Raw genomic sequence first — 25,527 nt, 5'->3', positions numbered from 1 at the left:
AAAAAGAAAGAAAGAAAGAAAAAAACTTATCAAGGACCTCCTCTCTTCTACTAATAATCCATCCTTAGCAACATTAGGACATCTTTTTTCACTTTTGGTCTGACCTCAGATTGACAAGCATCCTTATTTTTCCCCAAACTTACTCCTTTGGGTTTCAAATGGAGTAAAGAGACCTTTTGCTCAAACAAAGGAAAAGTGAAAATCTCTTTTTTCTGGTCAGGAACTTGGTTTGAATTTTCACTCCCCTTGTGTCTTGTCACCACAATGCTAAGAAGGATGCTGATTATGAGCTGCTTGCTCGTTTGACCACAGATAGTTTAGGGAATTATGCAGTGGCTAGGTCATTATTATAACTCTGATTTCTTTCCTGGTCAAAAACAGATTCTTGTTCTTTTTTATTTTTTTAAAGCAGAATGCTACTGCTGCTGCTAAGTCGCTTCAGTCATGTCCGACTCTGGGTGACCTCGTGAACGGCAGCCCACCAGGTTCCTCTGGCCACAGAGTTCTCTAGGCAAGAATACTGGAGTGGGTTGCCATTTCCTTCTCTATAAAGCAAAATGACATTTTGTTTATTTATTTATTGACTATGCACTGAGGCTTATAGGATCTCAGTTCCCTGAACAAGAATTGAACCCGGGCCACGACAGTGAAAGCCTGGAATCCCAAACACTAGGCAACCAGGGAACTCTCCAGATTCTTGCTCTTGAAGAGACAAACAATTGCTTCTGGATACTTCTGCTTCTGTGTTTCCGTGGAGCTGAATGCTTTGGTAACTGGGGTTGATTTTAAGTCCTTGATAATATACATGTTAAATTTTTTATTTCTTTTATTTTCATACCCTATCAACCCTATCAAACCCTTTCAACCCTATCCCATAGGGTTGCATAGAGTTGGACATGACTGAAGTGACTTAGCATGTTGCACGAATCTCCCCTGAAGGTTTGGAACCAAAGATGATTAGTATGAAGCAGTAGGGGAATAGACATAAATCCCGTCAAGTCCAGTCTCAGGACCTATTTACACTATTAAAAATGAGTTTTTATTTATGGGAGTCATAGCTAATGCTGTTCATTACATAGAAATTAAATTAATTACAAAGAAATTAAAGCCAATATTTTAATGAAAATTATTTGTATGAAAATAAGTTTGTTTTCCAAAATAAATGAAAAATTACTGAAAAAATTGGCAACTGGAATCTTTGCATTAAATTTTTTGCAATATGTATTTTGATTAAAATTTTTGAGGAAAACCTTGAAAGAATTTACAGAAAGGGAGTAAAAAAGAGGTAATCATGGATTTTTTTCTTTGATACTATACCAATATATGATGAGTGGTAGTTTCTTAAAGTTTAATTGCAATGTGAAATATGAAATCATATCAATTAACCTTTTTTATAAAACAACCCATTATATTAAAATCTATTGGTCTTATTTTTACTTTTTTAAAAATTTATTTATTTTAATTGGAGGCTAACTTACAATATTGCATTGGTTTCGCCATACATCAACATGAGTCTGCCACAGGTGTACATGTGTTCCCCATCCTGAACCCCCCTCCCACCTCGCTCCCCATACCATCCCTCTGGGTCATCCCGGTGCACCAGCCTCGAGCATCCTGTATCATGCATTGAACCTGGACTGGCGATTCGCTTCTTATATGATATTATACATGTTTCAATGTCATTCTCCCAAGTCATCCCACCCTCTCCCTCTCCCACAGAGTCCAAAAGACTGTTCTATACATCTGTGTCTCTTTTGTTGTCTCACATACAGGGCTCGCATACAGGGTTATCGTTATCGTCTTTCTAAATTCCTGATCTTCGCCTATGATTGTGTAACATCATTTATTACTTGTTTCATGGAGTTGTGCATATCTTCCAAATATTGAAATGTTTTGTTCTTTAGCACTTTAAAATAGTCACATTCATTAATATCACTGCTGATTTCATCAGCAAGAGTATTTTAAGTATTTCAGTTCAGTTCAGTTCAGTTGCTCAGTTGTGTCTGACTCTTTGCGACCTCATGAATCACAACACGCCAGGCCTCCCTGTCCATCACCAACTCCTGGAGTTCACTCAGACTCATGTCCATCCAGTCAGTGATGCCATCCAGCCATCTCATCCTCTGTCGTCCCCTTCTCCTCCTGCCCCCAATCCCTCCCAGCATCAGTCTTTTCCAATGAGTCAACTCTTCGCATGAGGTGGCCAAAGTACTGGAGTTTCAGCTTCAGAATCATTCCTTCCAAAGAAATCCCAAGGCTGATCTCCTTCAGAATGGACTGGTTGGATCTCCTTGCAGTCCAAGGGACTCTCAAGAGTCTTCTCCAACACCACAGTTCAGAAGCATCAATTCTTCAGTGCTCAGCTTTCTTCACAGTCCAACTCTCACATCCATACATGACCACAGGAAAAACCATAGCCTTGACTAGATGGACCTTTGTTGACAAAGTAATGTCTCTGCTTTTGAATATGCTATCTAGGTTGGTCATAACTTTCCTTCCAAGGAGTAAGTGTCTTTTAATTTCATGGCTGCAGTCACCATCTGCAGTGATTTTCTAGCCCCCCAAAATAAAGTCTGACTCTGTTTCCACTGTTTCCCCATCTATTTCCCATGAAGTGATGGGACCAGATGCCATGATCTTCATTTTCTGAATGCTGAGCTTTAAGTCAACTTTTTTACTCTCCTCTTTCACTTTCGTCAAGAGGCTCTTTAGTTCTTCTTCACTTTCTGCCATAAGGGTGGTGTCATCTGCATATCTGAGGTGATTGATATTTCTCCCGGCAATCTTGATTCCAACTTGTGTTTCTTCCAGCCCAGCGTTCCTCATGATGTACTCTGCATGGAAGTTAAATAAGCAGGGTGACACTATATAGCCTTGACGTACTCCTTTTCCTGTTTGGAACCAGTCTGTTGTTCCATGTCCAGTTCTAACTGTTGCTTCCTGACCTGAATATAGTTATTAAGAAGTTGTCAAATGTATAATATAAATAGTAGATCAAGGTTTTCAAAATTCTAATTTTCACTTTAATATTTGAATTTCATCATTGACAATAAAGCTTGTTAGTTATTTTTCTTGAAATGATGTTTTTTTGGTTTAGTTTTGAGAAAATGTATGACAGGACCAAGTCTGAATGACCGTTCTTTCAAGTAAAAATGGTGTTTCGAGCAAGGAGCCATTACTTCATTTCTCAATTCAAACAATCAAGTATGTGAGTTTCTTGGAGACAACCATTACAGTTTGGAATTTAGCAGAAGTGCTTCATGAATACTTGCTCTGTCTCACACAGAATATTAAAAAGGTGTGTCAGTCTTACAAAGATGATATAGAAACCTCAGGATTGAGATTTAATAAAATTAAGGATTTTTGATTGATTAAAGGCAGTATCAAGTGAAGCAATCCCCTTGAAGCCCCTCTTTACTGTGGATGCTTGGTGATGAAAAGGACGATGACTTTCAGTACCGTTTGGTGACACTTCCTTGATTCATGTTAAAACTCCAATCATTTTAACCCACACATTGCTTTTGTACTAGTGGTATAAATGTATACACAGTGAAAAAGCTTCAAAACATAATAATGAACTTTCAGTCCCTTGGAAGGGTCTGGAGGACCTTTACTTTAGGAATTTAACTCCTAAGTTTATGGATCACACACTGAGAGCCACTGATCTAATCCAGATTTAATCTGGCTAATCAAAGATCTAGTCTTTGCATTTCATGAGAAAGAGGAGCTGGAGAAGACCAACCCAAGACAGCCCCACCAGTTAGTGACAAGAACTCAGTACATTACTCCTTTTTCCTTTTGATTTACTGTTTCAGTTTCAGAAATTTCAAGGTAGATGTTTGTGAAGTTCTTTTGTGAATATAATGCTACAAAAGTGAAGTCGCTGTGTCGTGTCCGACTCTTTGCGACCCCATGGACTGCAGCCTCCCAGGCTCCTCCGTCCATGGGATTTTCCAGGCAAGAGTACTGGAGTGGGGTGCCATTGCCTTCTCCAGGGGATCTTCCTGACTAAGGGATTGAACCTAGGTCTCCCGCATTGCAGGCAGATGCTTTACCCTCCAAGCCACCAGGGAAGCCCCCAATGATACCAAAATATATAATTACTGAACATATTTAGGAAGATTTCTGTGCTTTTGCATATTAAACCCTTTACATATTTTCCCTACTCTGTACCACTCACTCTTCTGCTTTTCAATATTTCATTAGTCACCACCACTGCCTTTGTAATCAGAACATGCTTTGTCTTTGCCAAATGGAGAGGAGGTAAGGGAGCAGTTGGGTGCTTATTCATTTTCTGGTTTAGAATTCCAGTTTATGGGGAAAATAGAATCAGTGAGTGTGCTGAAGCAGCCATTTCTTTCTTCACCTAGATTATTAGTTAAAAGTCATAGGAAAGGAGATTATACTAACAACCATTATCTTTCATATCACAACAAGTCATCTCTTTGGCCAACCAAACTCAACCTTCAATTATCCGTTAAAGTTTCTCTCTCCATGCAGGAGGGATGTTGTCCAACAAAATTACTCTTAATTTTGCTTTTGCTTATGTTAATATTTTATGTGATCTGTTTTCTTCCATAAAAATTCATCAGGTTTTGAAATTGTCATGAAGGATGCTAAGAGAGGCAGTAGAACCAGACCTAGATATTGAGTTTTCTTTTTAATATCTTCCTCTCCTGATTTACAATAGTTTTGAGGGATGTTGGGGGTTGAAAGCAGTTGCAGTGTATAAAAATGAGTAAATTTGGCAAAATATAAAAAGAGGTTTGCAGACTCTCAAATGTATTGTTCGCTCATCTTCAAATAAGTTGGATATTCTTTTGCAATATGCCATTTTTTCCTATTTCTTATCCAGCAGTTGCTCACTTTCCCTTACCTCTGAACTCTGTGAACAGAACTTTGTTTTCTAACCTTCTGATTCTTCCCTCGTGATTCTCATGACCCTAAAGGCTGATCAGATTTGGCCTCATGTCACCCCTGGTGGTGCTAGTGGTAAAGAATCCACCTGCAATGCAGGAGACCTGGGTTCAATCCCTGGGTTGGGAAGATACCACTGGAGGAGGGTGTGGCACCCCACTCCAGTATTCTTTCCTGGAGAATCCCAGGGACAGAGGAGCCTGGAGGGCTACAGTCCATAGGGTCACAAAGAGTTGGACATAAACCAAGGACTTTGGTAACTCTTTTTTCTTTCTGCAAAACTCTTGTTTCCTGTCTGTAGTTACCTGAAAACCATTGAGTCTTTTCTGTTTCTTTTTTAGAACTTCTAGTTATGGTTTTTCCTAGCCATGTATTAGGTTCAAAAATTGCCTAGCAACAGTTCTATCTCTTGACAATGTTTTCTGCTTCCTTTTTGGAACCTCTTTAGCTTGGGTCTGTCCTGTGCTTAGTGCATCATAGGAGCTTCATGGATGTATTGAATGGATGTTATTTTTATCCAGAGATCTCTTCTTCAAAGGGCATTCTCCAGATTTTTATCTAGTGATCTGAACTGTTGTTTATCTCTCAGCTAAGTCTCTGAAACCCAGAGCTTCACTGGCCTGTCTTCTATTGCTGACTCCCTCTCATTAGGATGTCATGCATGCCTTTCCTGGCAGATGGCCACTTAACCTCTACTTGAACACTTCTAATTCTTTGTGAGGCAATTGTTTCTACTACTGGATAGCTTATGTTTAATAATCTCCTTTGCATTGTTCTGAAACTGAATTTTCATAGTTTCAACCCTAATAGTTCTAGCATTGCAGATTTTTCTAAAGTATCATGATTTATACAGAACACATCCTTAGATACCCGAAGATAGCTTTTTATTCCCCATCCATCTTTGTTCCTTCTTCAGTCTTTTTCTTACTGCTTATATCTTGGTCCCTAAAAACGTTTGGATGCTCGAATTCTTTATGCCTTCCCTATTTCATATTACTTTTTAAATTTCCATCATGCAGTCCAATTCTAAGAGCCTTTTAAATCCCACTTCTCTTTTTTTGTTATGCTGAGAACAGTGTGAGTTTGGGACCCTAAAAGCTGAGATATGAATTCGAATACCATAACTTATTTGGTGTGTGAACTTCATCAGTTACTCACTCCTTCTAAGCATTCCTTTACTCAGATGCAAAATGGATGTATAATGACTTCTAAGAATATTTTTAAGGATTAAGATATGTGAGGTGCTTAGCTTAGTTATTGAAACATAGCATGTTTAATAGATATTCTTTTAACTTGATCAACTTTTAAAAATTCTTTCCTTTTTGGGGGAGGGCTTCCCTTGTGGCTCAGCTGGTAAAGAGTCTGCCTGCAATGCGGAGGACCTGGGTTCCATCCGTGGGTTGGGAAGATCCCCTGGAGAAGGGAATGGCTACCCACTCCAGTATTCTGGCCGGGAGAATCCCATGGACTATATAGTCCATAGAGTTACAAAGAGTTGGACACGACTGAGTAACTTTCATTTCCTTTTTTTTTTTAATTGAATTAGAGTTGACTTACAGTATTGTGTTAGTTTCAGATGTGTGCTCATATATATATATATATATATATATGTGTGTGTGTGTGTATATATGTATATCTCAACTCTTTTGTCTTTGATATTTTTTCCCCTACATATGACTTTTTCTTCTTTTTTAGAAATCATTATTTCAAGAATCTCTCCTTTCATAGTCTGTGGGAACTTGAACAGATTTTGTATCCTACTGTTGTGTGACTATTGTACAAGTATTAATTATGTTGAGTTGTTTCATAGTGCTTTTCAGGTCTGCTATATCCTTCTCAGTATATCTACTATATCTACTTCTCAGTATATTCATTCTATTAATTTTTGAGAGTTTGATATTGAAATTCCAATTAAAAATCTTAATCTACTTAAAAATAATTAAAATATATAGTGGTACTATATGCAACCTTGTTCTGTATTTTCCAAGTCTCCTGTAAATGTGTTATCATATTTCCGTAATTAAAAAATGCTATTACAATAAAAAATAGAATCTCTCCTTCTCCTCTCTCATTCTCCATTTTCCCCTGTTTCGATTTTATTTATATTTATGATCTTAAAAAGAAGTCCCATTATCTCTAGATTTGTTTCCTCCTTTGTTTTTTTAATTTGGTATCACTTTGCATGGTTTTCTGGACAATCATTGTTTTTTTCTAAATTAATTTTCTCAGCTCCTGCCTGCATTTCTATTCATATCTTCAGCCTTTACTATTCTTACTGTGAAAAACATTTCTTTACCCCTGTACTGGGTTAATGATGGCTGGGCCATTGCAGGTTACTTAACTCTTCACTGAACCACTCAGTAGCTTCTAGAATCATTTAGTTGAGCAATATACTTTTTTTACATTAACTGTTCAATTAATTTAAATTCACCCAACACTTACTAACCTCTTGTTATATGGCATATATTGAGCTTAATGCTATAGAAGTTAGGATGCTAGGACACTTTACAAAGTTTTAAAACACTTTTATCATTTGTTCATTTAATCATTCAGTGAATATTTTCTTGAGTACTTACTAAGGATCAGATTCTGGATTTGGGGTTTGGTTTCATGAAACTGAGTTAGACAGGATTTTTTCTTCAAGACACACAACCGAGGAAAAGTTATAAACCAGTGTGTTAATTTTGTTGTTGTTTAGTTGCTCAGCTGTGTCCCACTCTTGCGATTCCATGGACTATAGTCCACCAGGCTCCTCTGTCCATGAGATTTCACAGCAAGAATACTGGAGTTAGTTGCCTTTTTTTTTTTTTTTCCTCCAGGGGATCTCCCCAATCCAGGGATTGAACCTGTATCTCCTGCTTGGCTGGCAAATTTTTTTACTGCCGAGCCACCTGGGAAGCCCTGGTGTCAATTTTAGTGATCTATATATGAAATTAGGCTTTATGGTTGTCTTTGCAAAGGCTGCTTCATCAAATGCTTTTGGGTCAGGAAAAGCTTTATAGCAAGAGAGACACTTAAAGGCTTGGTAAGAGCTTAGAGTCCTCTGGAAATATAAGACCTATACTAGGGTTTCATTATGTTTAGTTATAAAGCCACCTTCTAAGTTCTGTGTGTTATCATTGGCTTCTCCCCCTCTGCTTCCCAGAATTGCATACATACAACTTTTGCCTTTTTATTTTTTTTTCCTGTTTAGTTTAGGGGCCTTAGGTTTGGGACCTAATTACTGCATGAATGCATATTTCTATATTCCAAAGTAGGAATAATAACCTAAATACATAAAAATAATCTCATGATGCTAGGACACTTTACAAAGTTTTTATTATCATTTCGTTTATTTCTTAAAGAACAGCTTGCGGGTTTCCTCAGCGAGTATCTTAAACACTGTTACTGATAAATATTAGACAAGAATTAGCACTGAATAATTATGTGTGGAGGATTTGCAAATAATTTTTTCTCTCTTTATTTCAAAGTGATCATGCTGTATTGTCTGATTTTATTTAGATCATAAACCAGCTTTGCCCATTACCAAATATCTAGGAAAAAGTCTGTTTTTCACTCTGAGGCTCAGGTTTGTCACTTGCCAAATGGAGATATTACAACTATTACTAACTATTTCACCCCATTGGATGAGGTGAACAATAAAATCATTAATTCATGTGAAAGAATAATGTATATATCTGATCACAACTGAAAACACAATAAGTGTACTTTTTGAGTGACCAGATTGTGAACTATGTTGTCAAAGTCAATTCAGCTTAAGTAATTAATTTTCACTTGTTCCTTAAACTTTCTGAGCCAGCTGCATGTCTTGCATGCTCAGTTGTTTAATCTTGTCCGATTGTTTGCCACCCCATGGGCTGTAGGCCGCCAGGCTCCTCTGTCCATGGGATTATCCTGGCAAGAATACTGGAATGGATTGCCGTTTCCTCCTCTAAGCCACACGTCTTCCTTACGTCCGTTTACCCAGTAGTGATTGCAGCTAAGTGCTGTATGTTCAATAAACACTTGTTGATTGGATTTTTTTAAAGTACTGGTCTTCTGAAGTCCAGTGCTGGAAATTTGTGAGCTACTTACATTTTTGCTTTGGATTCCTAAAGCCTCTGATTTAATTTCTAGATTATAAGTTTTCCGTTGATAGAACCCTTATAAATATCACATGAAGAAGATGAGCATTACCTTTAGACCAAAGCAATTTACTTTTTAAAAATCTGATTAATTTCAACACAATCAGCCAGGATGTCAGAAGATCTCAGTGTCTTTGATAGATGCTGACAGCTGAGGAAATTAAAATCAGGGAGGGAAGCAATTAAATACTGGCAAACATTACTTTAATGAGACAACCAAATTGTTCATAAGCCACAGAGTACGTTGTATTCTTGATAAGTGTCTTAGGGTATCATTTAAAAATGTTCTTCATGTGGGATTTGATGTTGGGAGTGGAGGACATTCCATGTTTATCATTTAATACCTTTGGCATGATCTCACATTTCGATTACTTTTGGGGTCAGACTTCCTAATAATCGTGTTTAAGATTATGATGTTGTTTAATTTATAAGTTATCATTTCACCACCACTTTTATCAATTCGTAAAACTTACTGAAATGCACAAAATCTAGACAAAATAATGTTTGGCTTTTCCACAGTGGTTTAGGGATAGCCATGGTCAAGATTCGTAGAAAGAGAAACAGAAAAATGTATATCTCATACAACTTCTAATCGAAAAGATTTGGGAATTGTAGCACTAAAACCAGAATCAAGGTCCTCAATTCCCAGTCTACTGTTCTTTTTAAGATAGCACCCCTTGTTCAGAATAAACGTCTGGCATTACAGGACTGAAGATTTACTTCAGTTTATTCGCATAGAGCATTTTTACAAGGCCCTGTCAATTGCTTATTTGTACTACAGCACTTGTAAAATATCAAATATTAAGGGGCATCTATACATTGGCCTTAGTGATTCTCATGCCAGTTGGTTGGAATTTTTCTTCATAATGTCAAGATCATCACCTAGAGTTATGTTGTCTAAAATTGTTCAGGGATGGAGTGGTCGATCCAGAGGCTACCATGGTTGTTGAAAAAACCTGTTTATATCTCTTTTCTCTTCATTTCTCCTGACCTCCAATTCCTCTCTTTTTTTTCCCCTTATTCTTCATCATTTTTCTTTCCATTCACTTTTTATCCACCCCCCCACCCCCTCGCTTTGGCTCCATTGTTCTCTCCAGTTTCTCCCCCAAATACAGTAGAAATGATCGATTATTTTATAGTAGCCCCAGCTCTAGGTTTGTTGATTCTTATTTTGCTTTGATCCTAAGAAGATCATGGCATCTGGTCCCATCACTTCATGAGAAATAGATGGGGAAACAGTGGAAACAGTGTCAGACTTTATTTATTTGAGCTCCAAAATCACTGAAGATGGTGATTGCAGCCATGAAATTAAAAGATGCTTACTCCTTGGAAGGAAAGTTATGACCAACCTAGATAGCATGTTGAAAAAGCAGAGACATTACTTTGCCAACAGAAGTCCATCTAGTCAAGGCTATGGTTTTTCCTGTGGTCATGTATGGATGTGAGAGTTGGACTGTGAAGAAAGCTGAGCACAGAAGAATTGATGCTTTTGAACTGTGGTGTTGGAGAAGACTCTTGAGAGTCCCTTGGACTGCAAGGAGATCCAACCAGTCCATTCAGAAGGAGATCAGCCCTGGGATTTCTTTGGAAGGAATGATGCTAAAGCTGAAACTCCAATACTTTAGCCACCTCATGCGAAGAGTTGACTCATTGGAAAAGACTCTGATGCTGGGAGGGATTGGGGGCAGGAGGAGAAGGGGATGACAGAGGATGAGATGGCTGGATGGCATCACCGACTCGATGGACGTGAGTTTGAGTAAACTCCGGGAGTTGGTGATGGACAGGGAGGCCTGGCGTGCTGCGATTCATGGGGTCGCAAAGAGTCAGACATGACTGAGCGACTGAACTGAACTGAACTGAGTGTATTAAAGTTTTATAAGTTAGAGGTTGATCATATAAGCTTTTTGTTTTTGTTGAAATTGCATCTGGAAATGAGAAGGGTTTTCTTGAGAGTTATGGGATGGGTGATTTGACAAAGGATGCAGCCTTGCCAGGTTTTGGGTCAGCAGTCATAAGGTCCACAGAGGCAGCCAAGGATAACTGACTTCACTACTAAGATGCTAGCACTGGATTCGTCACTTGTCTCAGATGTCTTTATGGGTCTAGAGGAGAACTCCACTGCATCATCAGAAAATACTCGACTTACTGAGGGCACATGCCACTCAAACCGTGTGAGAAGAGGCTGGTGAACTTCTTAGCTAGAAGGTTTCAGCTCTTCTACAGTGTGAGATGAAACTTCCTGATGCAGACCCCTTTACGAAAATTTAGTGGTACAGCCTTGTATTGTTTCTGTGGCTTGTGTTTCGATAGCTTGCCCAAGGATGTCGCATCTCTGAAACTTCACTGGGGAGAGCTGAGAAAGTGTTGATGGTAACCCTGCATCGAACACTCCCTCAGCTTAGTAATGTGTCACCTTCTGGTTAGACCACAGATGTGAAGTCTCTCTCCTTTCACTTGCTAGTGAAGCAGGACTCAGTACTAAATGTGCCTTGGCCCCTTGACAATAGAGTTTTACAGGTTATATGCTATTTTCCCTTTCCTTTCAAATAGAATGCTCCCAAATGGGAGGCTGCATCGTGTAGTAGAAGCCTCCTTACTCGTCTGGGGATCAAGATACAAGGTTAAGCTTTTATATGTTTCATATTAACCATGTGATGTTTGAAGTTTGGCTTCCTGATCAGTAAAATTGGGGTAATACGGTTTCACTGGGGTTATGTCAAGGATGATTTGAGATAACATGATCATGAAATATTTTTCAAACTATAAACTATAGTATTACAGATGATTAATACTTTTCATTTCGGTGGCATATGGCAAGAATTTCTTGCAGAATATAGTATCAACCATGCTGTATTCCTAATTATCTGATTTAAGCCCCTATATGAAAATGGGATATATTAATAAAACTTCTGAGAGATCTTTGAAAGTGAAGTGAAGTTGCTCAGTCATGTCCGACTCTTTGCGACCCCATAGACACCAGGCTCCTCCGTCCATGGGATTTTCTAGGCACGAGTACTGGAGTGGGTTGCCATTTCCTTCTCCAGGGAATCTTCCTGACCCAGGGATCGAGCCCAGGTCTCCTGCATTGTAGACAGATGCTTTACTGTCTGAGCCACCAGGGAAGTCCTGAGAGATTTTTACTTCTCAACAAATCTAGCCCTGTGTTAAAACTGACCCCTTGTTCTTGCACTCCTTTTGGAAGCTCCATTTCTCTGAACCTAAAGCATGATACAGGCACAGGCTTTAGACTGACCTGTGATAAATCTGCAGGCTTTCCCCTAAAGCAGTTTCTTTTGCTTTTTGGGTTGAGGGGATACATGATTCTTCAATTTTGAGGCTTTGTCACGTGGAACAAAAGTTCTTTGTGATGCTGGTAGGTGAAGTCATGTAGATTGACACAGATAAATACTATGGTATTTTAAAACTAGAGACATGAATCAAGGAAATACCCAACCCAGAGATACCCTCTTTTCTTGTGTGCTTAGAACATTATTCTTTGATCATATAAGCATGGGCTTATAGGAAGGAATTTTTGTATACCATTTTGTTGACCACCACATCAATGCTTATAGATATGAAATAATGGAGGAAAATCTTCCCCCCAAAAGTTTAACTCATCTTTGGCTAGAAAGTGGGTATTGTGTGTCTCATTTACATATAAGGAAATTGACACTTGGGGGTTTAAGTAACTTGCCTAAGGCCATTGGTAAGAGGCAGACAGATTTAAATCCTGACTGGCTCTAAATCCTATGTGTTTTTCCCACTTCCTCATGTCAATCAAATAACTGGTTTTATCTCATTATTTCCTCCTTCACGAAGTCTGGTGGATCAAGTCAATGAGTTGTCTGTCCTCATATTTTCCCTACCTAATATTCTGGATGTAAAGGAAAGCCCACTGGATGAACAGGCAGAGCTCAGAGGGTACAAACTCTCATCTTGCCATGTATTGTACTGTGCAGTCTTGGGCAAGTTACCTACCTTTTTTGAACTTCAGTTTTTGCATCTGTAAAATGAGGAAAATAATATCCATTCACATTTGTGAATTTAACCATGATAGAGATGTTGGTTCCTTTCTCATCCTTCTCGTCCTCTGTGAGCTTTTGTTTCCTCACGTATAAAGTGGTAGAATAATCTCTTCCTGCTTCTTTACCAGGCTGACATGGACTGAAATGAGATAATGAATGTGAAAGTGTTTTGTGAAACCAGAAACTGCTGTATAGATAGAAGAGTTTATGATTATTAATGAATAAATAGAGCTTGCAAGCTAAGTGTAACTTTTCCCTGTTTTGTTTACAGACACTAGCACTGCAGTTTGCTGGCCCTTGTGTCCACTGATCATTCTAAGAACGAGCTGTCCAAGGTAAGAGGGGCTTGGTGTCATCACATTTATGAAATGCTAATAGGCACCTTAACCAATAGTGTTTAAGGTAGATTTCACTCCCAACAGAAGAAATATGAAGGTATTCCAGGAACACCAAAACCTGAAAATGGCCAAGGCAGTGAAGCCCTTCCCCTTTTATGTTTCCTTGATTTGATTTCCTTTTTAATTCCAGCTTTTTAAAGCTTCATACCTGAAGCAGAGAAGTATCTGGTAACATGGAAGTACTGAAGTGTCTATAGTATGCCATGTCCAAGGATGTTCTTATCTAGTGCCTTCTTATATCCCCAGCTAGTATGTAGCAGGAGAGCTTTCTCCAGTTTCCTGGTCATTGATGGGGTGCATTTTTCACTACACTATGCTGCCACTGTTACCTGGCTCTGAAGGAGTCAAACTACTAGTCGGGTCTGTCACTACCTCTTCAGTTCAGTTCAGTTCAGTTCAGTTCAGTCGCTCAGTCGTGTCCGACTCTGTGACCCCATGAATCACAGCACGCCAGGCCTCCCTGTACATCACCAACTCCCGGAGTTCATTCAGACCCACGTCCATTGAGTCAGTGATGCCATCCCTCCGTCTCATCCTCTGTTGTCCCCTTCTCCTCCTGCCCTCAATCCCTCCCAGCATCAGAGTCTTTTCCAATGAGTCAACTCTTCACATGAGGTGGCCAAAGTATTGGAGTTTCAGCTTTAGCATCATTCCTTCCAAAGAAAATCCAGGGCTGATCTCCTTCCGAATGGACTAGTTGGATCTCTTTGCAGTCCAAGGGATTCTCAAGAGTCTTCTCCAACACCACAGTTCAAAAGCATCAATTCTTCTGTGCTCAGCTTTCTTCACAGTCCAACTCTCACATCCATACATGACCACTGGAAAGACCATAGCCTTGACTAGACGGACCTTTGTTGGCAAAGTAATGTCTCTGCTTTTCAACATGCTATCTAGGTTGGTCATAACTTTTCTTCCAAGGAGTAAGCGTCTTTTAATTTCCTGGCTGCAGTCACCATCTGCAGTGATTTTGGAGCCCCCAAAATAAAGTCTGACACTGTTTCCACTGTTTCCCCATCTATTTCTCATGAAGTGATGGGACCAGATGCCATGATCTTCGTTTTCTGAATGTTGAGCTTTAAGCCAACTTTTTCACTCTCCTCTTTCACTTTCATCAAGAGGCTTTTTAGTTCTTCTTCACTTTCTGCCATATTACCTGCTCCCAAAACATCTCTAAAGGACATAATCTAAGGCTATCACAGCAACAAAACCCTTAAAAATACAGGAAATGAGTTAGTCTTTTGAAACCCAGGACCTGTGGTACCTGCATTCCACTCTCTTGGGGAACCAGTGTAAATGAATTAGAACTTTGGCAGAAGATTTCATTCTTCTTGAGTTTGTCAAGAAAATGGAGACCAGTTTAAAATAAAAATAAGAAAACATAAAATTTGTTTTAGGTGTTTAAGAAAGCATAAAAATGTTTAAATTTGCAAGATGTGTGTTTTCTTCTGCAGATAACCAGTTGATATCTGTACTTCCCAGCTAACTCTGCTGTGTTCTCTGTAATCTTCTGGAAATCTTAGCCAAAAAGAGGCGAAGTAGTCGCTATGGTGTTCCTAACTGCAGGCCCTATAGTATAGCACCTTGGTAGAAGACGTGATATCAGTATTTAACGTTCTGTAAACATTTCTCCAGATGGATATTTTGATTATCTCTTTGGTATTTTCTTTACATGATCTTGAACATATTTTTTTTTTTGAGTTTGTTGGAGTCTAGTTGATTCATAATATTCTATTAGTTTCAAGTGTACAGCCAAGTGAATAAATTATACATACACATATATCTGTTCTTTCTTAGATTCTCTTACTATATAGGCCCTTGCAGAGTGCTGAGTAGAATTCCCTGTGCTATACAGTAGGTCCTTATTAGTTATCTATTCTATATATAGTAATTTAAACATAATTTTAATTACACAGGCCTTTGAGCAAATTGAGGTTTGTTGGTACTGGCTCATATGTGCAGGAGTTGCAGTTTAGAAATGAGTGAAAATTTTGGTGTCACATTAATATGGTTTTCAAAACTAACACTCATCATATATGTCGAATAAGAAGACATCATGTATGAGCAAGGCCAGTGAGGGAATGTATAGACTGTGAAACTCTTCTATGAGCAGATCAGGCCTATATGCCGTTTGTGGTATTTAGATTTTATACTCGTTTCTACAAGAAAGTTACTAACAAAAAAAAAAAAAAAAAAGATGGTAGCCAAAAATATAGCAATGGCTCCTGCCCATCTTTTTGTTCCTCTCTAGTACATAAAATGCTCCTGCATAAAATCCTTTCTTATATACTTCATATATTTTCAGGGATAACACATCAGAAAAGAATGTAGTGTAGACAGGTGATAGCATAAGTTTTGGTCGCTCTGTTAGGCAGAGAACTATTTGTTCATTTAGTAGCTACAGTTTTTATATTAACTTTCCTCCAAATGCAAATTGTTAAATATTAATAAAATACTTTTTGAAAAGTGGTTAACTATGCCCCTGCTTCCCCACTGAAACCCACTTGAATGTACAAAGAAGAGTTTAAGCAAGGCTAGAAAGGTTATGAAAAACTGCTCTTTAGAAAGGAATTTTGTATATATTTATCTATCATCTATGTATTATCTATCATCTATCTATTATCACTCATCTATTATCCATCTATCTATCTATTCATCTATCTTTTAAAATTATTTAAGTGGATTTGGTGTGAGGAAAGAAGGATAAAAACTTCTCAATAGCCTTTGGATGATAGAGAAGTAAATATTCTGAGAGCATACTACAAACATTTAAAATAATCTTATGGTAATAATTGATGTCAGTGTCAGTAATGAAGAAAGAATAACAGTTTAAATAAATAATTAGGCTTGACGGTAGCTGTGTCAACAGGTACCCACTTAATGAGTGTAATCATTGTTTTTCTCGGCTTTCAATGTTGATCCACTGACTGCGGTGTGTTCCCTGTCCCACTTCCAAACCAAGTCTATTTAAAGCTGTACTTCATGGAATCTGAAACTGTATACCCTGTTTACTATTTAGAGCTGATACCCAATGTTCTTTAACAGGGAAGATCTTACTTGAGTAAGAACAAGCTTTTGGCCTTTGGTAGACCGTTGATTATCCTTGTTTTCCATGGGGTGATTCATCAGCGAGGATGAATAATGCCCAATTAATTCTCACAGACTTGTCTCTATTGCTAGAGTGAATTGGTTATTATAATTTGATGGAAACAGCTCTAGTCTGCCTTAAATCAAATAAATCAGCTGTTGTTATTTGAGGTGGAGTTAGAGACAGTAGTTATAAGTGAAATTATGTTCTTAGTTACCTGAATAGAATCTCATTGTTTGCAGGAGTGAAGTAATGCATTATGGGTTATGTTCTATGAACCAGGTGTCATGAAAATCTGTTTGTACTCCCAGCTCTGTCTGTGTCATCTTGGGCAAGTCATTTTCCCTCTTTGGGGTCTATTTCAGCATCTGACAGTAGATAGAGTTAGACCAGTTGGTCATGGTGTTATTTCTAGTCAAATGTCCTAATGTTAATTGCTATGATTTTATTTCTTGGTCAGTTCTTTTTTCCTCCTGCTGCTACTTTTCCAAAGTCATAGAGAGTCTAGTGTGAAAATTGTTTTTTTTTAACTTAATTCTTCTACATGCCTGAAAGGCAGTTAATGATTTGAGTTTTAGATTGGACAGTGATTGAACATTTATGCATTGGGTGTGTCTCCCCTAGCAAAATTCATTTTCTAGTTAGAAATCAGAAAAGTCCATTTTCCTCTATGTTTTTCTGCTCCATAGTCTCGGTCTCAGTTTTAGAGGCTGTGGTAAACTTCTCAACTAGCCATATAAAGAGGTTCCTCTTCTGTTGTTTGACTTTTCTGGGATTGAGTCAGTGACCTGTAAGGAGAGGTCAGAATATCAAAGACAGAGGGGGCATTGAGAACCAATCGAGACAAAATTTTACAGATTAATTTATTTGCAAAGACGAAATGGAGACACAGATGTAGAGAACAGACATACAGATACCAAGTCGGGGAGATGGGATGGGATGACTTGGGAGGTTAGGGCTGACTACAGTGTATGAAATAGATTACTAATGAGAACCTACTGTTCAGCACAGGAGCTCTACTCATTGCTCTAAGTGAGGATATCTAAAACAGAGGGGCTGTTTGTATATGTAGAACTGATTCGTTTTGCTGTACAACAGAAAGTAACACAATATTGTAAAGCAACTATACTTCAATAATAAAAATTTAAAGAAAACAAAACAATTTAGCCAAATCCTTTCATTTCAGAGATGAACATTTTGGGCTCAGGGAGGGAATCTGATTTGTCTACGGTATTAGTGGCAGATCCTGGGCTAGAATTCTCACTCCTTAGTTGCTGTTTTAGGAGAGGAATCTCTAGATGTGAAATGTCCTTTCTCTTCCCAACATTTAAAAGGGCATTATCTTTCAGGCAAAACCAATCACATTGCCAGCTCAGGGATGTGAGATGCCCTTCAAATATGTGGATGGCATACTTTTTCGTTCATTCCGTGAAGCATGGGATAGATGATTCTGGCTGCCTCTGCTCTCTGTGTTTGTTATTAGTCTGTGGTTCCCTGCAGTTCTTCTTGACCCTGACATCACCACTGTTCCCTCCTGTCCTTTTCTAATCCGGTGAATTATAGGATGAGTTCCTAACTGGCTGTGTACTGTGCATAGTTGGGAACATTAATAAAGAGCAGACAGATGCAAGATTAATATGCAGGAGGACAGGAGAGTAATAGGCAACACAGTGAAATCTAGTTCAAGGCCTGTGGTTCCCAGTTGCTGTGCTACGTAAGATTAATAGCAACATCTCTCATCCTTTCAGACCTTCTTTCTGCCCTGCTCTTGTGGGACTGGGCTGGGACTGAGGAACAGCTGGAATGATCTTTTCCAAAACCAAACTAATGTTTTCACGAGATTTCCAGGTCCAGAGAAGAGAGCAATAATTATCCATCAGCTGGAAGATAACTTAGAGGCAACTGGGTCTAAACACTTACCTTGTACTTCATAATACTGATGTACAGAGTGTGGAAATCATTTTACTGGGTCTGAGGTTTAAATCCTGGCTTTACCTTATTTTCTGTGACTTTGGTGAAGGCATGACCTTCCTGCCTCTGAACCTCAGTTTCTCCGTCTGTGAGATGGGAAGAGGAGGAGGAGGGTGAAATAGAGGATGTCAAAGGTTTCCAGAATCGTGATCCTGAGTCTCTGACTTGCCTAAGGTCCTGCAGCAAGATTTTAGCCAAGCTGAATCTTAGATTCAGAGCTGCTCTGTCTGGTTTGGAGTGCTCATCGTGAATACTTCCACCGCCCATACTTTCTAAACCGCACGCTCATATCTTTCAGCCATGTTTTATTAAGTGAACTTTTTCTCTCTCCATTGGCAGATCCCTCTGTTAAGGGACTTGCCTAAGGCAGTCATTAATTTGTATGTGTGTGTTTAGTGGTAAGGGAGATGATTAGGGAAGATTTGGAATCTATGAAATAATTAGAAAATACATATCTGTATAGAATGTTGTCTACAATTTCATGAGGTTTGTAAACTCTCTGAAGGCCATACCTAGGTTCTAGGTTAAACAAAAGATGTTTTTCAGTGTGGGAAGTCTGAGATGACATTTTGATAACACACGTTTCCTTTGCTGTTGGATTTCTCCCACAATTCACTTATTGTTTCGCTCTGAGTGTCGGACTCATTTATGAGTGTGACTCTGGGCATTTATATGTTTCAAACTGTTGAGTGATGTTTTAATATTCAATTCGTTTATTTACTCTGTCACTCAAATGTATGTTTAACCCAGAATCTGCTAATTGCTATCAATTTCAATACGTCAGTTCACTGAATCTCATAAAATAAAACAATATTTTTCCCACTTTTCATATGCGGAAACTGAGCCCAGAGAGGTTGAGTAGTTTGCCTAATGTCATATAGCAAATGAATGCAAAGTCTGGAATCAAATCTAGGTCTGTTTGAAAATATGTGACTGCATCTAGAGACAACAGGCTTCCCAGGTGGAGCTAGTGGTAAGGAACCTGCCTGCCAACGCAGGAGACAGAAGAGATGTGGGCTCCATCCCTGGGCTGGGAAGATCGCCTGGAGAAGGGCATGGCAACCTACTCAGTATTCTTGCTTGGAGAATCCTGTGGACAGAGAAGCCTAGCAGGCTAGGGCCCACAGGGTCACAAAGAGTCAGACATGACTGAAGTGACTTAGCATGCACGCACACAAGAGATAACAATGAATGTCATAGGGGCAATGAAACTATTCTATAACCTATAGAAATTCCTAGTAAAAAATAATCAGTGGGCCCCTGAGGAGTACAGCGAATGTGTGTTCTGGGAGTTTAAGAGGGATGAGCTCATATATCCTGAATCTTTTATATGATAATTCATTAATTAGATGCTCTTCTCGTATCTTAAGGCGGGATAAGAAGAGTTGGGCAGTTGTCTAAACTGCATTATAAATAACTCACGTTTTCTCTTTTCTTGCATACTTCGATCAGGTTAGTGGTCTGAGAGTCTCCAGTTTTGTAAGTGAATGCAGGAGGAGGTGGTAATTATGGAGTCATAGAGCCCTGATCACACTGCAAGTTATCAACTGAATTGGAATTTCAATGCTTTGGGGAATCCGTTTGTTGTTCTCTCCCTGTTATATTGAGCGTGGGATTTTTACCAGAGATAGACTTCTGGCCGTGCACAGATCAGCACAAATGCAGATGTGAGCAGCGAGAATTTGGATCGTGCCAAGAGGTAATGACTGCCACATGTGTGAAGCTAATCTCAGTGCCTGGTGACCCACTGTGAGTCTGTGTGGGAGCCCTGAGAATGAAGGCTAGTGTTAGACATGGAAGAGGCCTTGGAGGTTGCCAGAGGCAACACCTTTGGGTGGGAAGATGAGGCCCGGAGAAGGGGCAGCAGCGGGTTGATAGCAGAGCGAGAACCAGACTTCATTCCAGTGCTCTCCGGTAACAGCGCCTTAAATTTCCTGTCTTCCACTGGCTCATGCCCCCACTTGACACTGGATTGGGAATTAAGTGTTATTAACTACATAACTTTGGAAGTATAACTTGATTTTTTTGGGTCTCAGTTTTGTTGTCTGTAAAATGAAAATCACACCCTATTGGCAGAGCTGTTGTGAGGATAAGTGAAATACCATTGTGCTGTACACCACGCTGAGGTGTTATCTCACATATGCTTAACAGTCCTTATCATAGCCCAAGGAGACAGGCGTGGGTATGTGCTAAGTCGCTTCAGTCATGTTTACTCCGTGTGACCCTGTGGACTGTAGCCCATCAGGCTCCCCTGTCCATGGGATTCTCCAGGCAAGAATACTGGAGTGGTGACAGGTACATGTATCCTATTCTTCTACAGATTCTACTTCCCAGCTTCATTTTGATACTTTTCAGATTGTTGCTTCTCAGAATTTGTTCTGAAGACCAGGAATGTCAACATCACCTGGGAGCTGCTTAGAAATGCAGACCTCAGGTCCCATTCCAGACCTCCTGTTCAGAATCTGCATTTTAATAAGATTTCCCAGGTAGTTCTAGGCTCATTAGAGTTTGCGAAGCAGCTTTTCCACTGGAGACCAATTCTGAGTCTGTTGGCCATAGGCCTCTGCTGACATTGACAGGGTTGGAACCAGTATTTTGGGGCATGCCTTCCCCATGCCTGGAGAGGCAGGAGGGGGCCCTTGTCAAGCAGCTCTCTGGGAGTAGTGGAAGGCTGGGTTGCAGGAATCCAGCAGGCTTTATCTTTTCAACGCCCTTCATTTCCCCAGAAGTAGTATTCACCAGGGGTCAAACTGGGATTGGTTCCCAGGCTTTGGACTCCTAAAGTCTGTGTTCTTTTCATTACACCACCGTGCCTCAGTCAAGAGGAATGCTGGGCCACGTGGACCATAACTCTTCATTCCCCATAGTGCCAGTATTTCCACGCTGGCTGTTTTACTCTATTACTCAATTCCTAGAGGGGAAGAATTGAAAAAAAAAAAAAATTAAAAAAGCTTGAGTTGAAAGCCAGGATCCTGCAGCTTAATCAGTTATTTTCATTTTTTAATGAGGGAGACTATTGTGAAATAAGTAATTATTAATTACTCAAAACTAATGAAATATTTTAGTTTCCTTGCTCAAAAAGCATATGGAAGCTAAAAGAAAGCATATGGGTGTTTTTCAGGAAGCATATTGGTGAATGGACGAATTCTGGCGGAGCCAGTATGCCTTTGCTGTCTGGCTAGGGCCATCCCTGCGTGCGCTGGCATCTGAGTCCTCGTGTGTTTGGAGGGATTATTTAAAATTCCCATCTGATGTGTGCCTTAGGTTGCCTCTGGAGTTATACAGCTCTGCCTCATAAATCTTTCTGCCGTGTTTTCACTCCGTTATTACTGGTGGAGTGTCACTCAGTATAAAAGCTTTACCATCAGGGGGCTGCCATGCTGCTCCTTTCCAGATGTTTCTCTTTCTCTGCAGTGGCCCAAAAGGGCCTGCCCAGCTGATGGTTGGGTATAGAGACTTTGTTCACCTGACGGTTTACCATAGCATCCTTGGACCTCCTTGCTCCACTGAGGACCATCTGGGAGACCTCTGGGCCCCCTACTGAGTATCTGCACTGCAGACTTCTCCTTGTGAAACCAGAATGGCAATTCAAGTGCAGGTCTGCTCAGGGCTGTTTAGCATCGTAGTGCGTACCCTTTGCTCCTCCTCTCCTTTTCCTTATGTCTCTTCTCTCTTGCTGTGTTTGTGGATCTGGTAAATGGCTTGATGGATTGGGAGGTGGTTGAAACTCTTTTTGGCCACTCTGGTGATCCAGGTTTGTGACAGTTAGAGGCAGCATGCTATGTTTGAGAAGGTACTTGGCTGAGAGTCAGAAAAACAAGGTGCAGATTAACCTGACTTAAGCAGCATTTACTTAGCACCTGTGAAGTAAGGTGGCTCACTAAGACATGGAAGGAGGGAAGTGGCAGGTGTGTGGAGATGAACTTGATGCAGGGCCAGCCAGGACTCAGTGTGATGTGTGGGCTCAGAGATGAGACTTTGTGAGTGAGAGAATGTGGGAGTTCTTGCTACAGGAGGTTTCTTATAAAAGCAGGGGCTGGAATTGGCTCTGAAGGATGATCAAGTGGACTTTGATGGGATATTACAGGGGCTTCAGAGGGACGCTCTGGCAGGCAAGAATCAGCTTGAGGCAAGTCCCCAGAAGCAGGTGAATACCATCCCTGCCCAGAGAACTGGGCACAGATGACAGAAATGTGTAGTTGAAAGAAAGCACTTCTTTTCTGGCAGACCTCTGTCTCCTCATCTGTGGAGCGTACCCTTTGAACAATTTGGTTCTCAAGAAGCCTCAAGACCTTCATCTGGTCTTGAGGCTACCACATCTCCCAAGACCTACCCCATCTCCCATCCTAAAGCTAGATAAGCATTTAGCTAAAGGTTGGTCACTCATAGTGGCGATGGAGCAGGGCCCAGAACCCATGTGTCTTATTTCTGACTTCATCACTCTCTCTGTGACCCACAGAGCATTAAAACAATGAGTGGTTGGGATGACCATTATTAATCTAGACTTTAATGCGTGAAACACAGAATTTTAAAATAATCTGCAACATAAAACAATGAGATATTTCACCATTTTACATACCTTTTGACCCTTCCACTGGAGACCATCCACTCTTATAAAACGCTTCCTTCTTCCATTTTGCCTGTGTGGGCTTTGCTTTCCTGCCTGAACAACCAGCACACATCTCTCCTCCTAGGGGAGCCACCTCTCTCCACCCCTTGGCTCAGTGAGTGTTGGACTTTGTTTTATTTCGTACGGCCACCTTTTAATATTTCCTCTTATCTCCCACCCCCTATACATGTATTATGAGGGTTCTGAATCTAGGGACTATTTTCTGCTTCTCTGAATTCCCTTTCACTTCTGGCACAGCACTGTCCATATATCATTCCTGATAAAGAAACACACAATTGCTTTCTTCCACCGCTTTCCCCTCTGCTTGGTGCTTGCTTTTGAGATGGATATGACACTTAGAGATTTATAGAATTTCAGAATGGGAGAGGAATTTAAAAATTCACTGTTTAGTTGAGCTCCGCCCCAGGGAAGAAATGGCTTACCCTGCTGTACCTGCCCAGTGAGTGGTGTGTCTGAGGGTGGCACTCTCATCTGATCAAGCAGGAGAGGGGTTGGTTGAGGCCTGAGCTCCTGTTCACCCTTCGACAAGTGTTGGCTGGGTTCCTTCTTTCGATGGAGAACTTTGGGAGTAAAGGTGGTACCCGTGACGCTGCTGCCGCATGAACCAGATGGAAGCAAGCAGACGCTTACCTGGTGTCTCCTGTGATGTACTATGTGACAGGCCCATGGCAGGTGCTTTCGCATCGTTTGGTTTAGTCAGTCATCATAAGTGAGAATTCCCCCACCCCCTGCACGTGGGAGACAGGTTGTGAACAGGGCATTTAACCGAAGCCCTTTGCTGTAAATACTGAGGAGTGCATGGTGGTGGATAGATTTTTGCCTGATGGGCAGAGGGCTCTTCACAGTCTCAGCTGTTCTAAGGGTAACTGATGGGGGACAATGATCAGAATTGTGGTGGGAAAACCTGTGTTCCCTGGAGTATAAGATAGGATTCAGTGCTCTCTCCTCTCCCCTACATATGCATCCCTGAGTCTTTGGAGGGATGAGACTTGCCTACCTCCCACTTAGGGGTTGGTAGTATTGGATTGTACCTATTCTGGTTACATCTTTCTCCTGCCTCTCTCTTGGCCTCCAGCCTCACTGAGTCTATTTTTCTATCACTCCTATTCATTCTTCTTCACCCTGCTCTCTCTGTCTCCTGAATTAACCCTGGGTGGCCTCAGGTCCCAAAGGCTCTCCAATGGCAGACTCCCCTGGACTGGACTGTAACATGCTGGCGGGGAAGACAGGACACAAATCTGTTAAAGACACAGTAAAAATAGCTTCTGATCTATGCAGCTCGGTATTAGGCAAGATGATATTAACGAGGTTTGAGTGCTGTTCTGAAATGAGGCAGCTGCACATGCATCCTGGCTGCTTTTCCCCCCTACCTCTGGCAGCTTGCGAGCAGTGTTGCCATGACACTCCTTGGGCTCTGTTTAGATCAGCTATTTTCTGAAGGAGTCCCTGACCTTCCCCACAATAGAAACCGTTGATGTGGTCATGCCAGAGCCCCTACAGGAGCCCTGGAACTGGTGGGCCCCCAGTTGTGACTTGGAAACTGCTGGAAGCTGTAGGTCAGGACACAGACTTTGAACGTTTAGGAACAAGAAAGGCTGTTAAGTATCCTCTAGTGTCCTTTGATGAGGAGGATACTGAGCCTATTGAGTGAAAGGGACTTGTTCAAGGTCGCAGAGTGAAGTAGGTACAAGGCTGAGGCAGGAGCTTGGGTCTGCAGATTCTCTAATGTTCCGATTGTGCCACTCTTTCCCCTGCCTGAGGGCCCTTTTCAGCCCTGATGGCTGTGGATGGAGAGGAGACAGGCCTGGGGACATCAATGTCCCCAGGAAAGGGCAGAGGGAGTAAAGAGAAAGGAATGAGGAAAAGAGGGTTACGAATAGTGTGGGGGTGACAGAGGCCAGAGTAAATGCCCCAGGTACCCCTCAGCCCATTCGAAGAGACTCTTTTCTATCAGGTTCCACAGGTTGGTCCACTGAGAAATAGATGCTTACAGAAGCAGGGGAATAACAAGGTCATGTTCTCGGTTGCTCCGAACCCTTCCCTGACCTCATATTAGACTTCACAAAACACTACCATTAAAAGCCACTGTCAGCACCACCGTCTTTGGGATACTTTATTATACAGTGCTGAGTATTCTTTAGAGAGTTCACATGTGAAATGCTGTCTTCTCCACATTATAGCAGGATCTCAGGAGACAGAAACTGCGAGTCACATGGACCCTCCTTCCTTCTGCCTTCTTGTCCCTCCTACCCTCCCTCCCTCCAGTCATGACATCTGGCAGTGACCTAAATCACATATGATGAGCATCCAGTAAATTTTTGTTGAGTTGAACTTAGTTGAATTTAGATGGCCTCAACATTTTTATTAATTGATGGAG

At 40.5% G+C, this 25,527-nt stretch overlaps 1 protein-coding gene across 1 annotated transcript in view; it reads left to right on the top strand.

The window, feature by feature from the left end:
- The window catches only part of LPP (LIM domain containing preferred translocation partner in lipoma), a 664,090-nt gene that overhangs the window by 101,152 nt on the left and 537,411 nt on the right, over positions 1–25,527 (top strand). The window contains exon 2 of the mRNA XM_052641648.1: positions 13,338–13,401. The gene's annotated coding sequence lies outside the window, so the exon portion shown is untranslated. The remainder of the gene's footprint in view (positions 1–13,337; positions 13,402–25,527) is intronic.

The sequence above is a fragment of the Budorcas taxicolor genome, chromosome 1, assembly GCF_023091745.1.
Source record: "Budorcas taxicolor isolate Tak-1 chromosome 1, Takin1.1, whole genome shotgun sequence".
Lineage (NCBI taxonomy): Eukaryota > Metazoa > Chordata > Mammalia > Artiodactyla > Bovidae > Budorcas > Budorcas taxicolor.
This window is presented reverse-complemented; position numbering and strand designations above follow the sequence as displayed.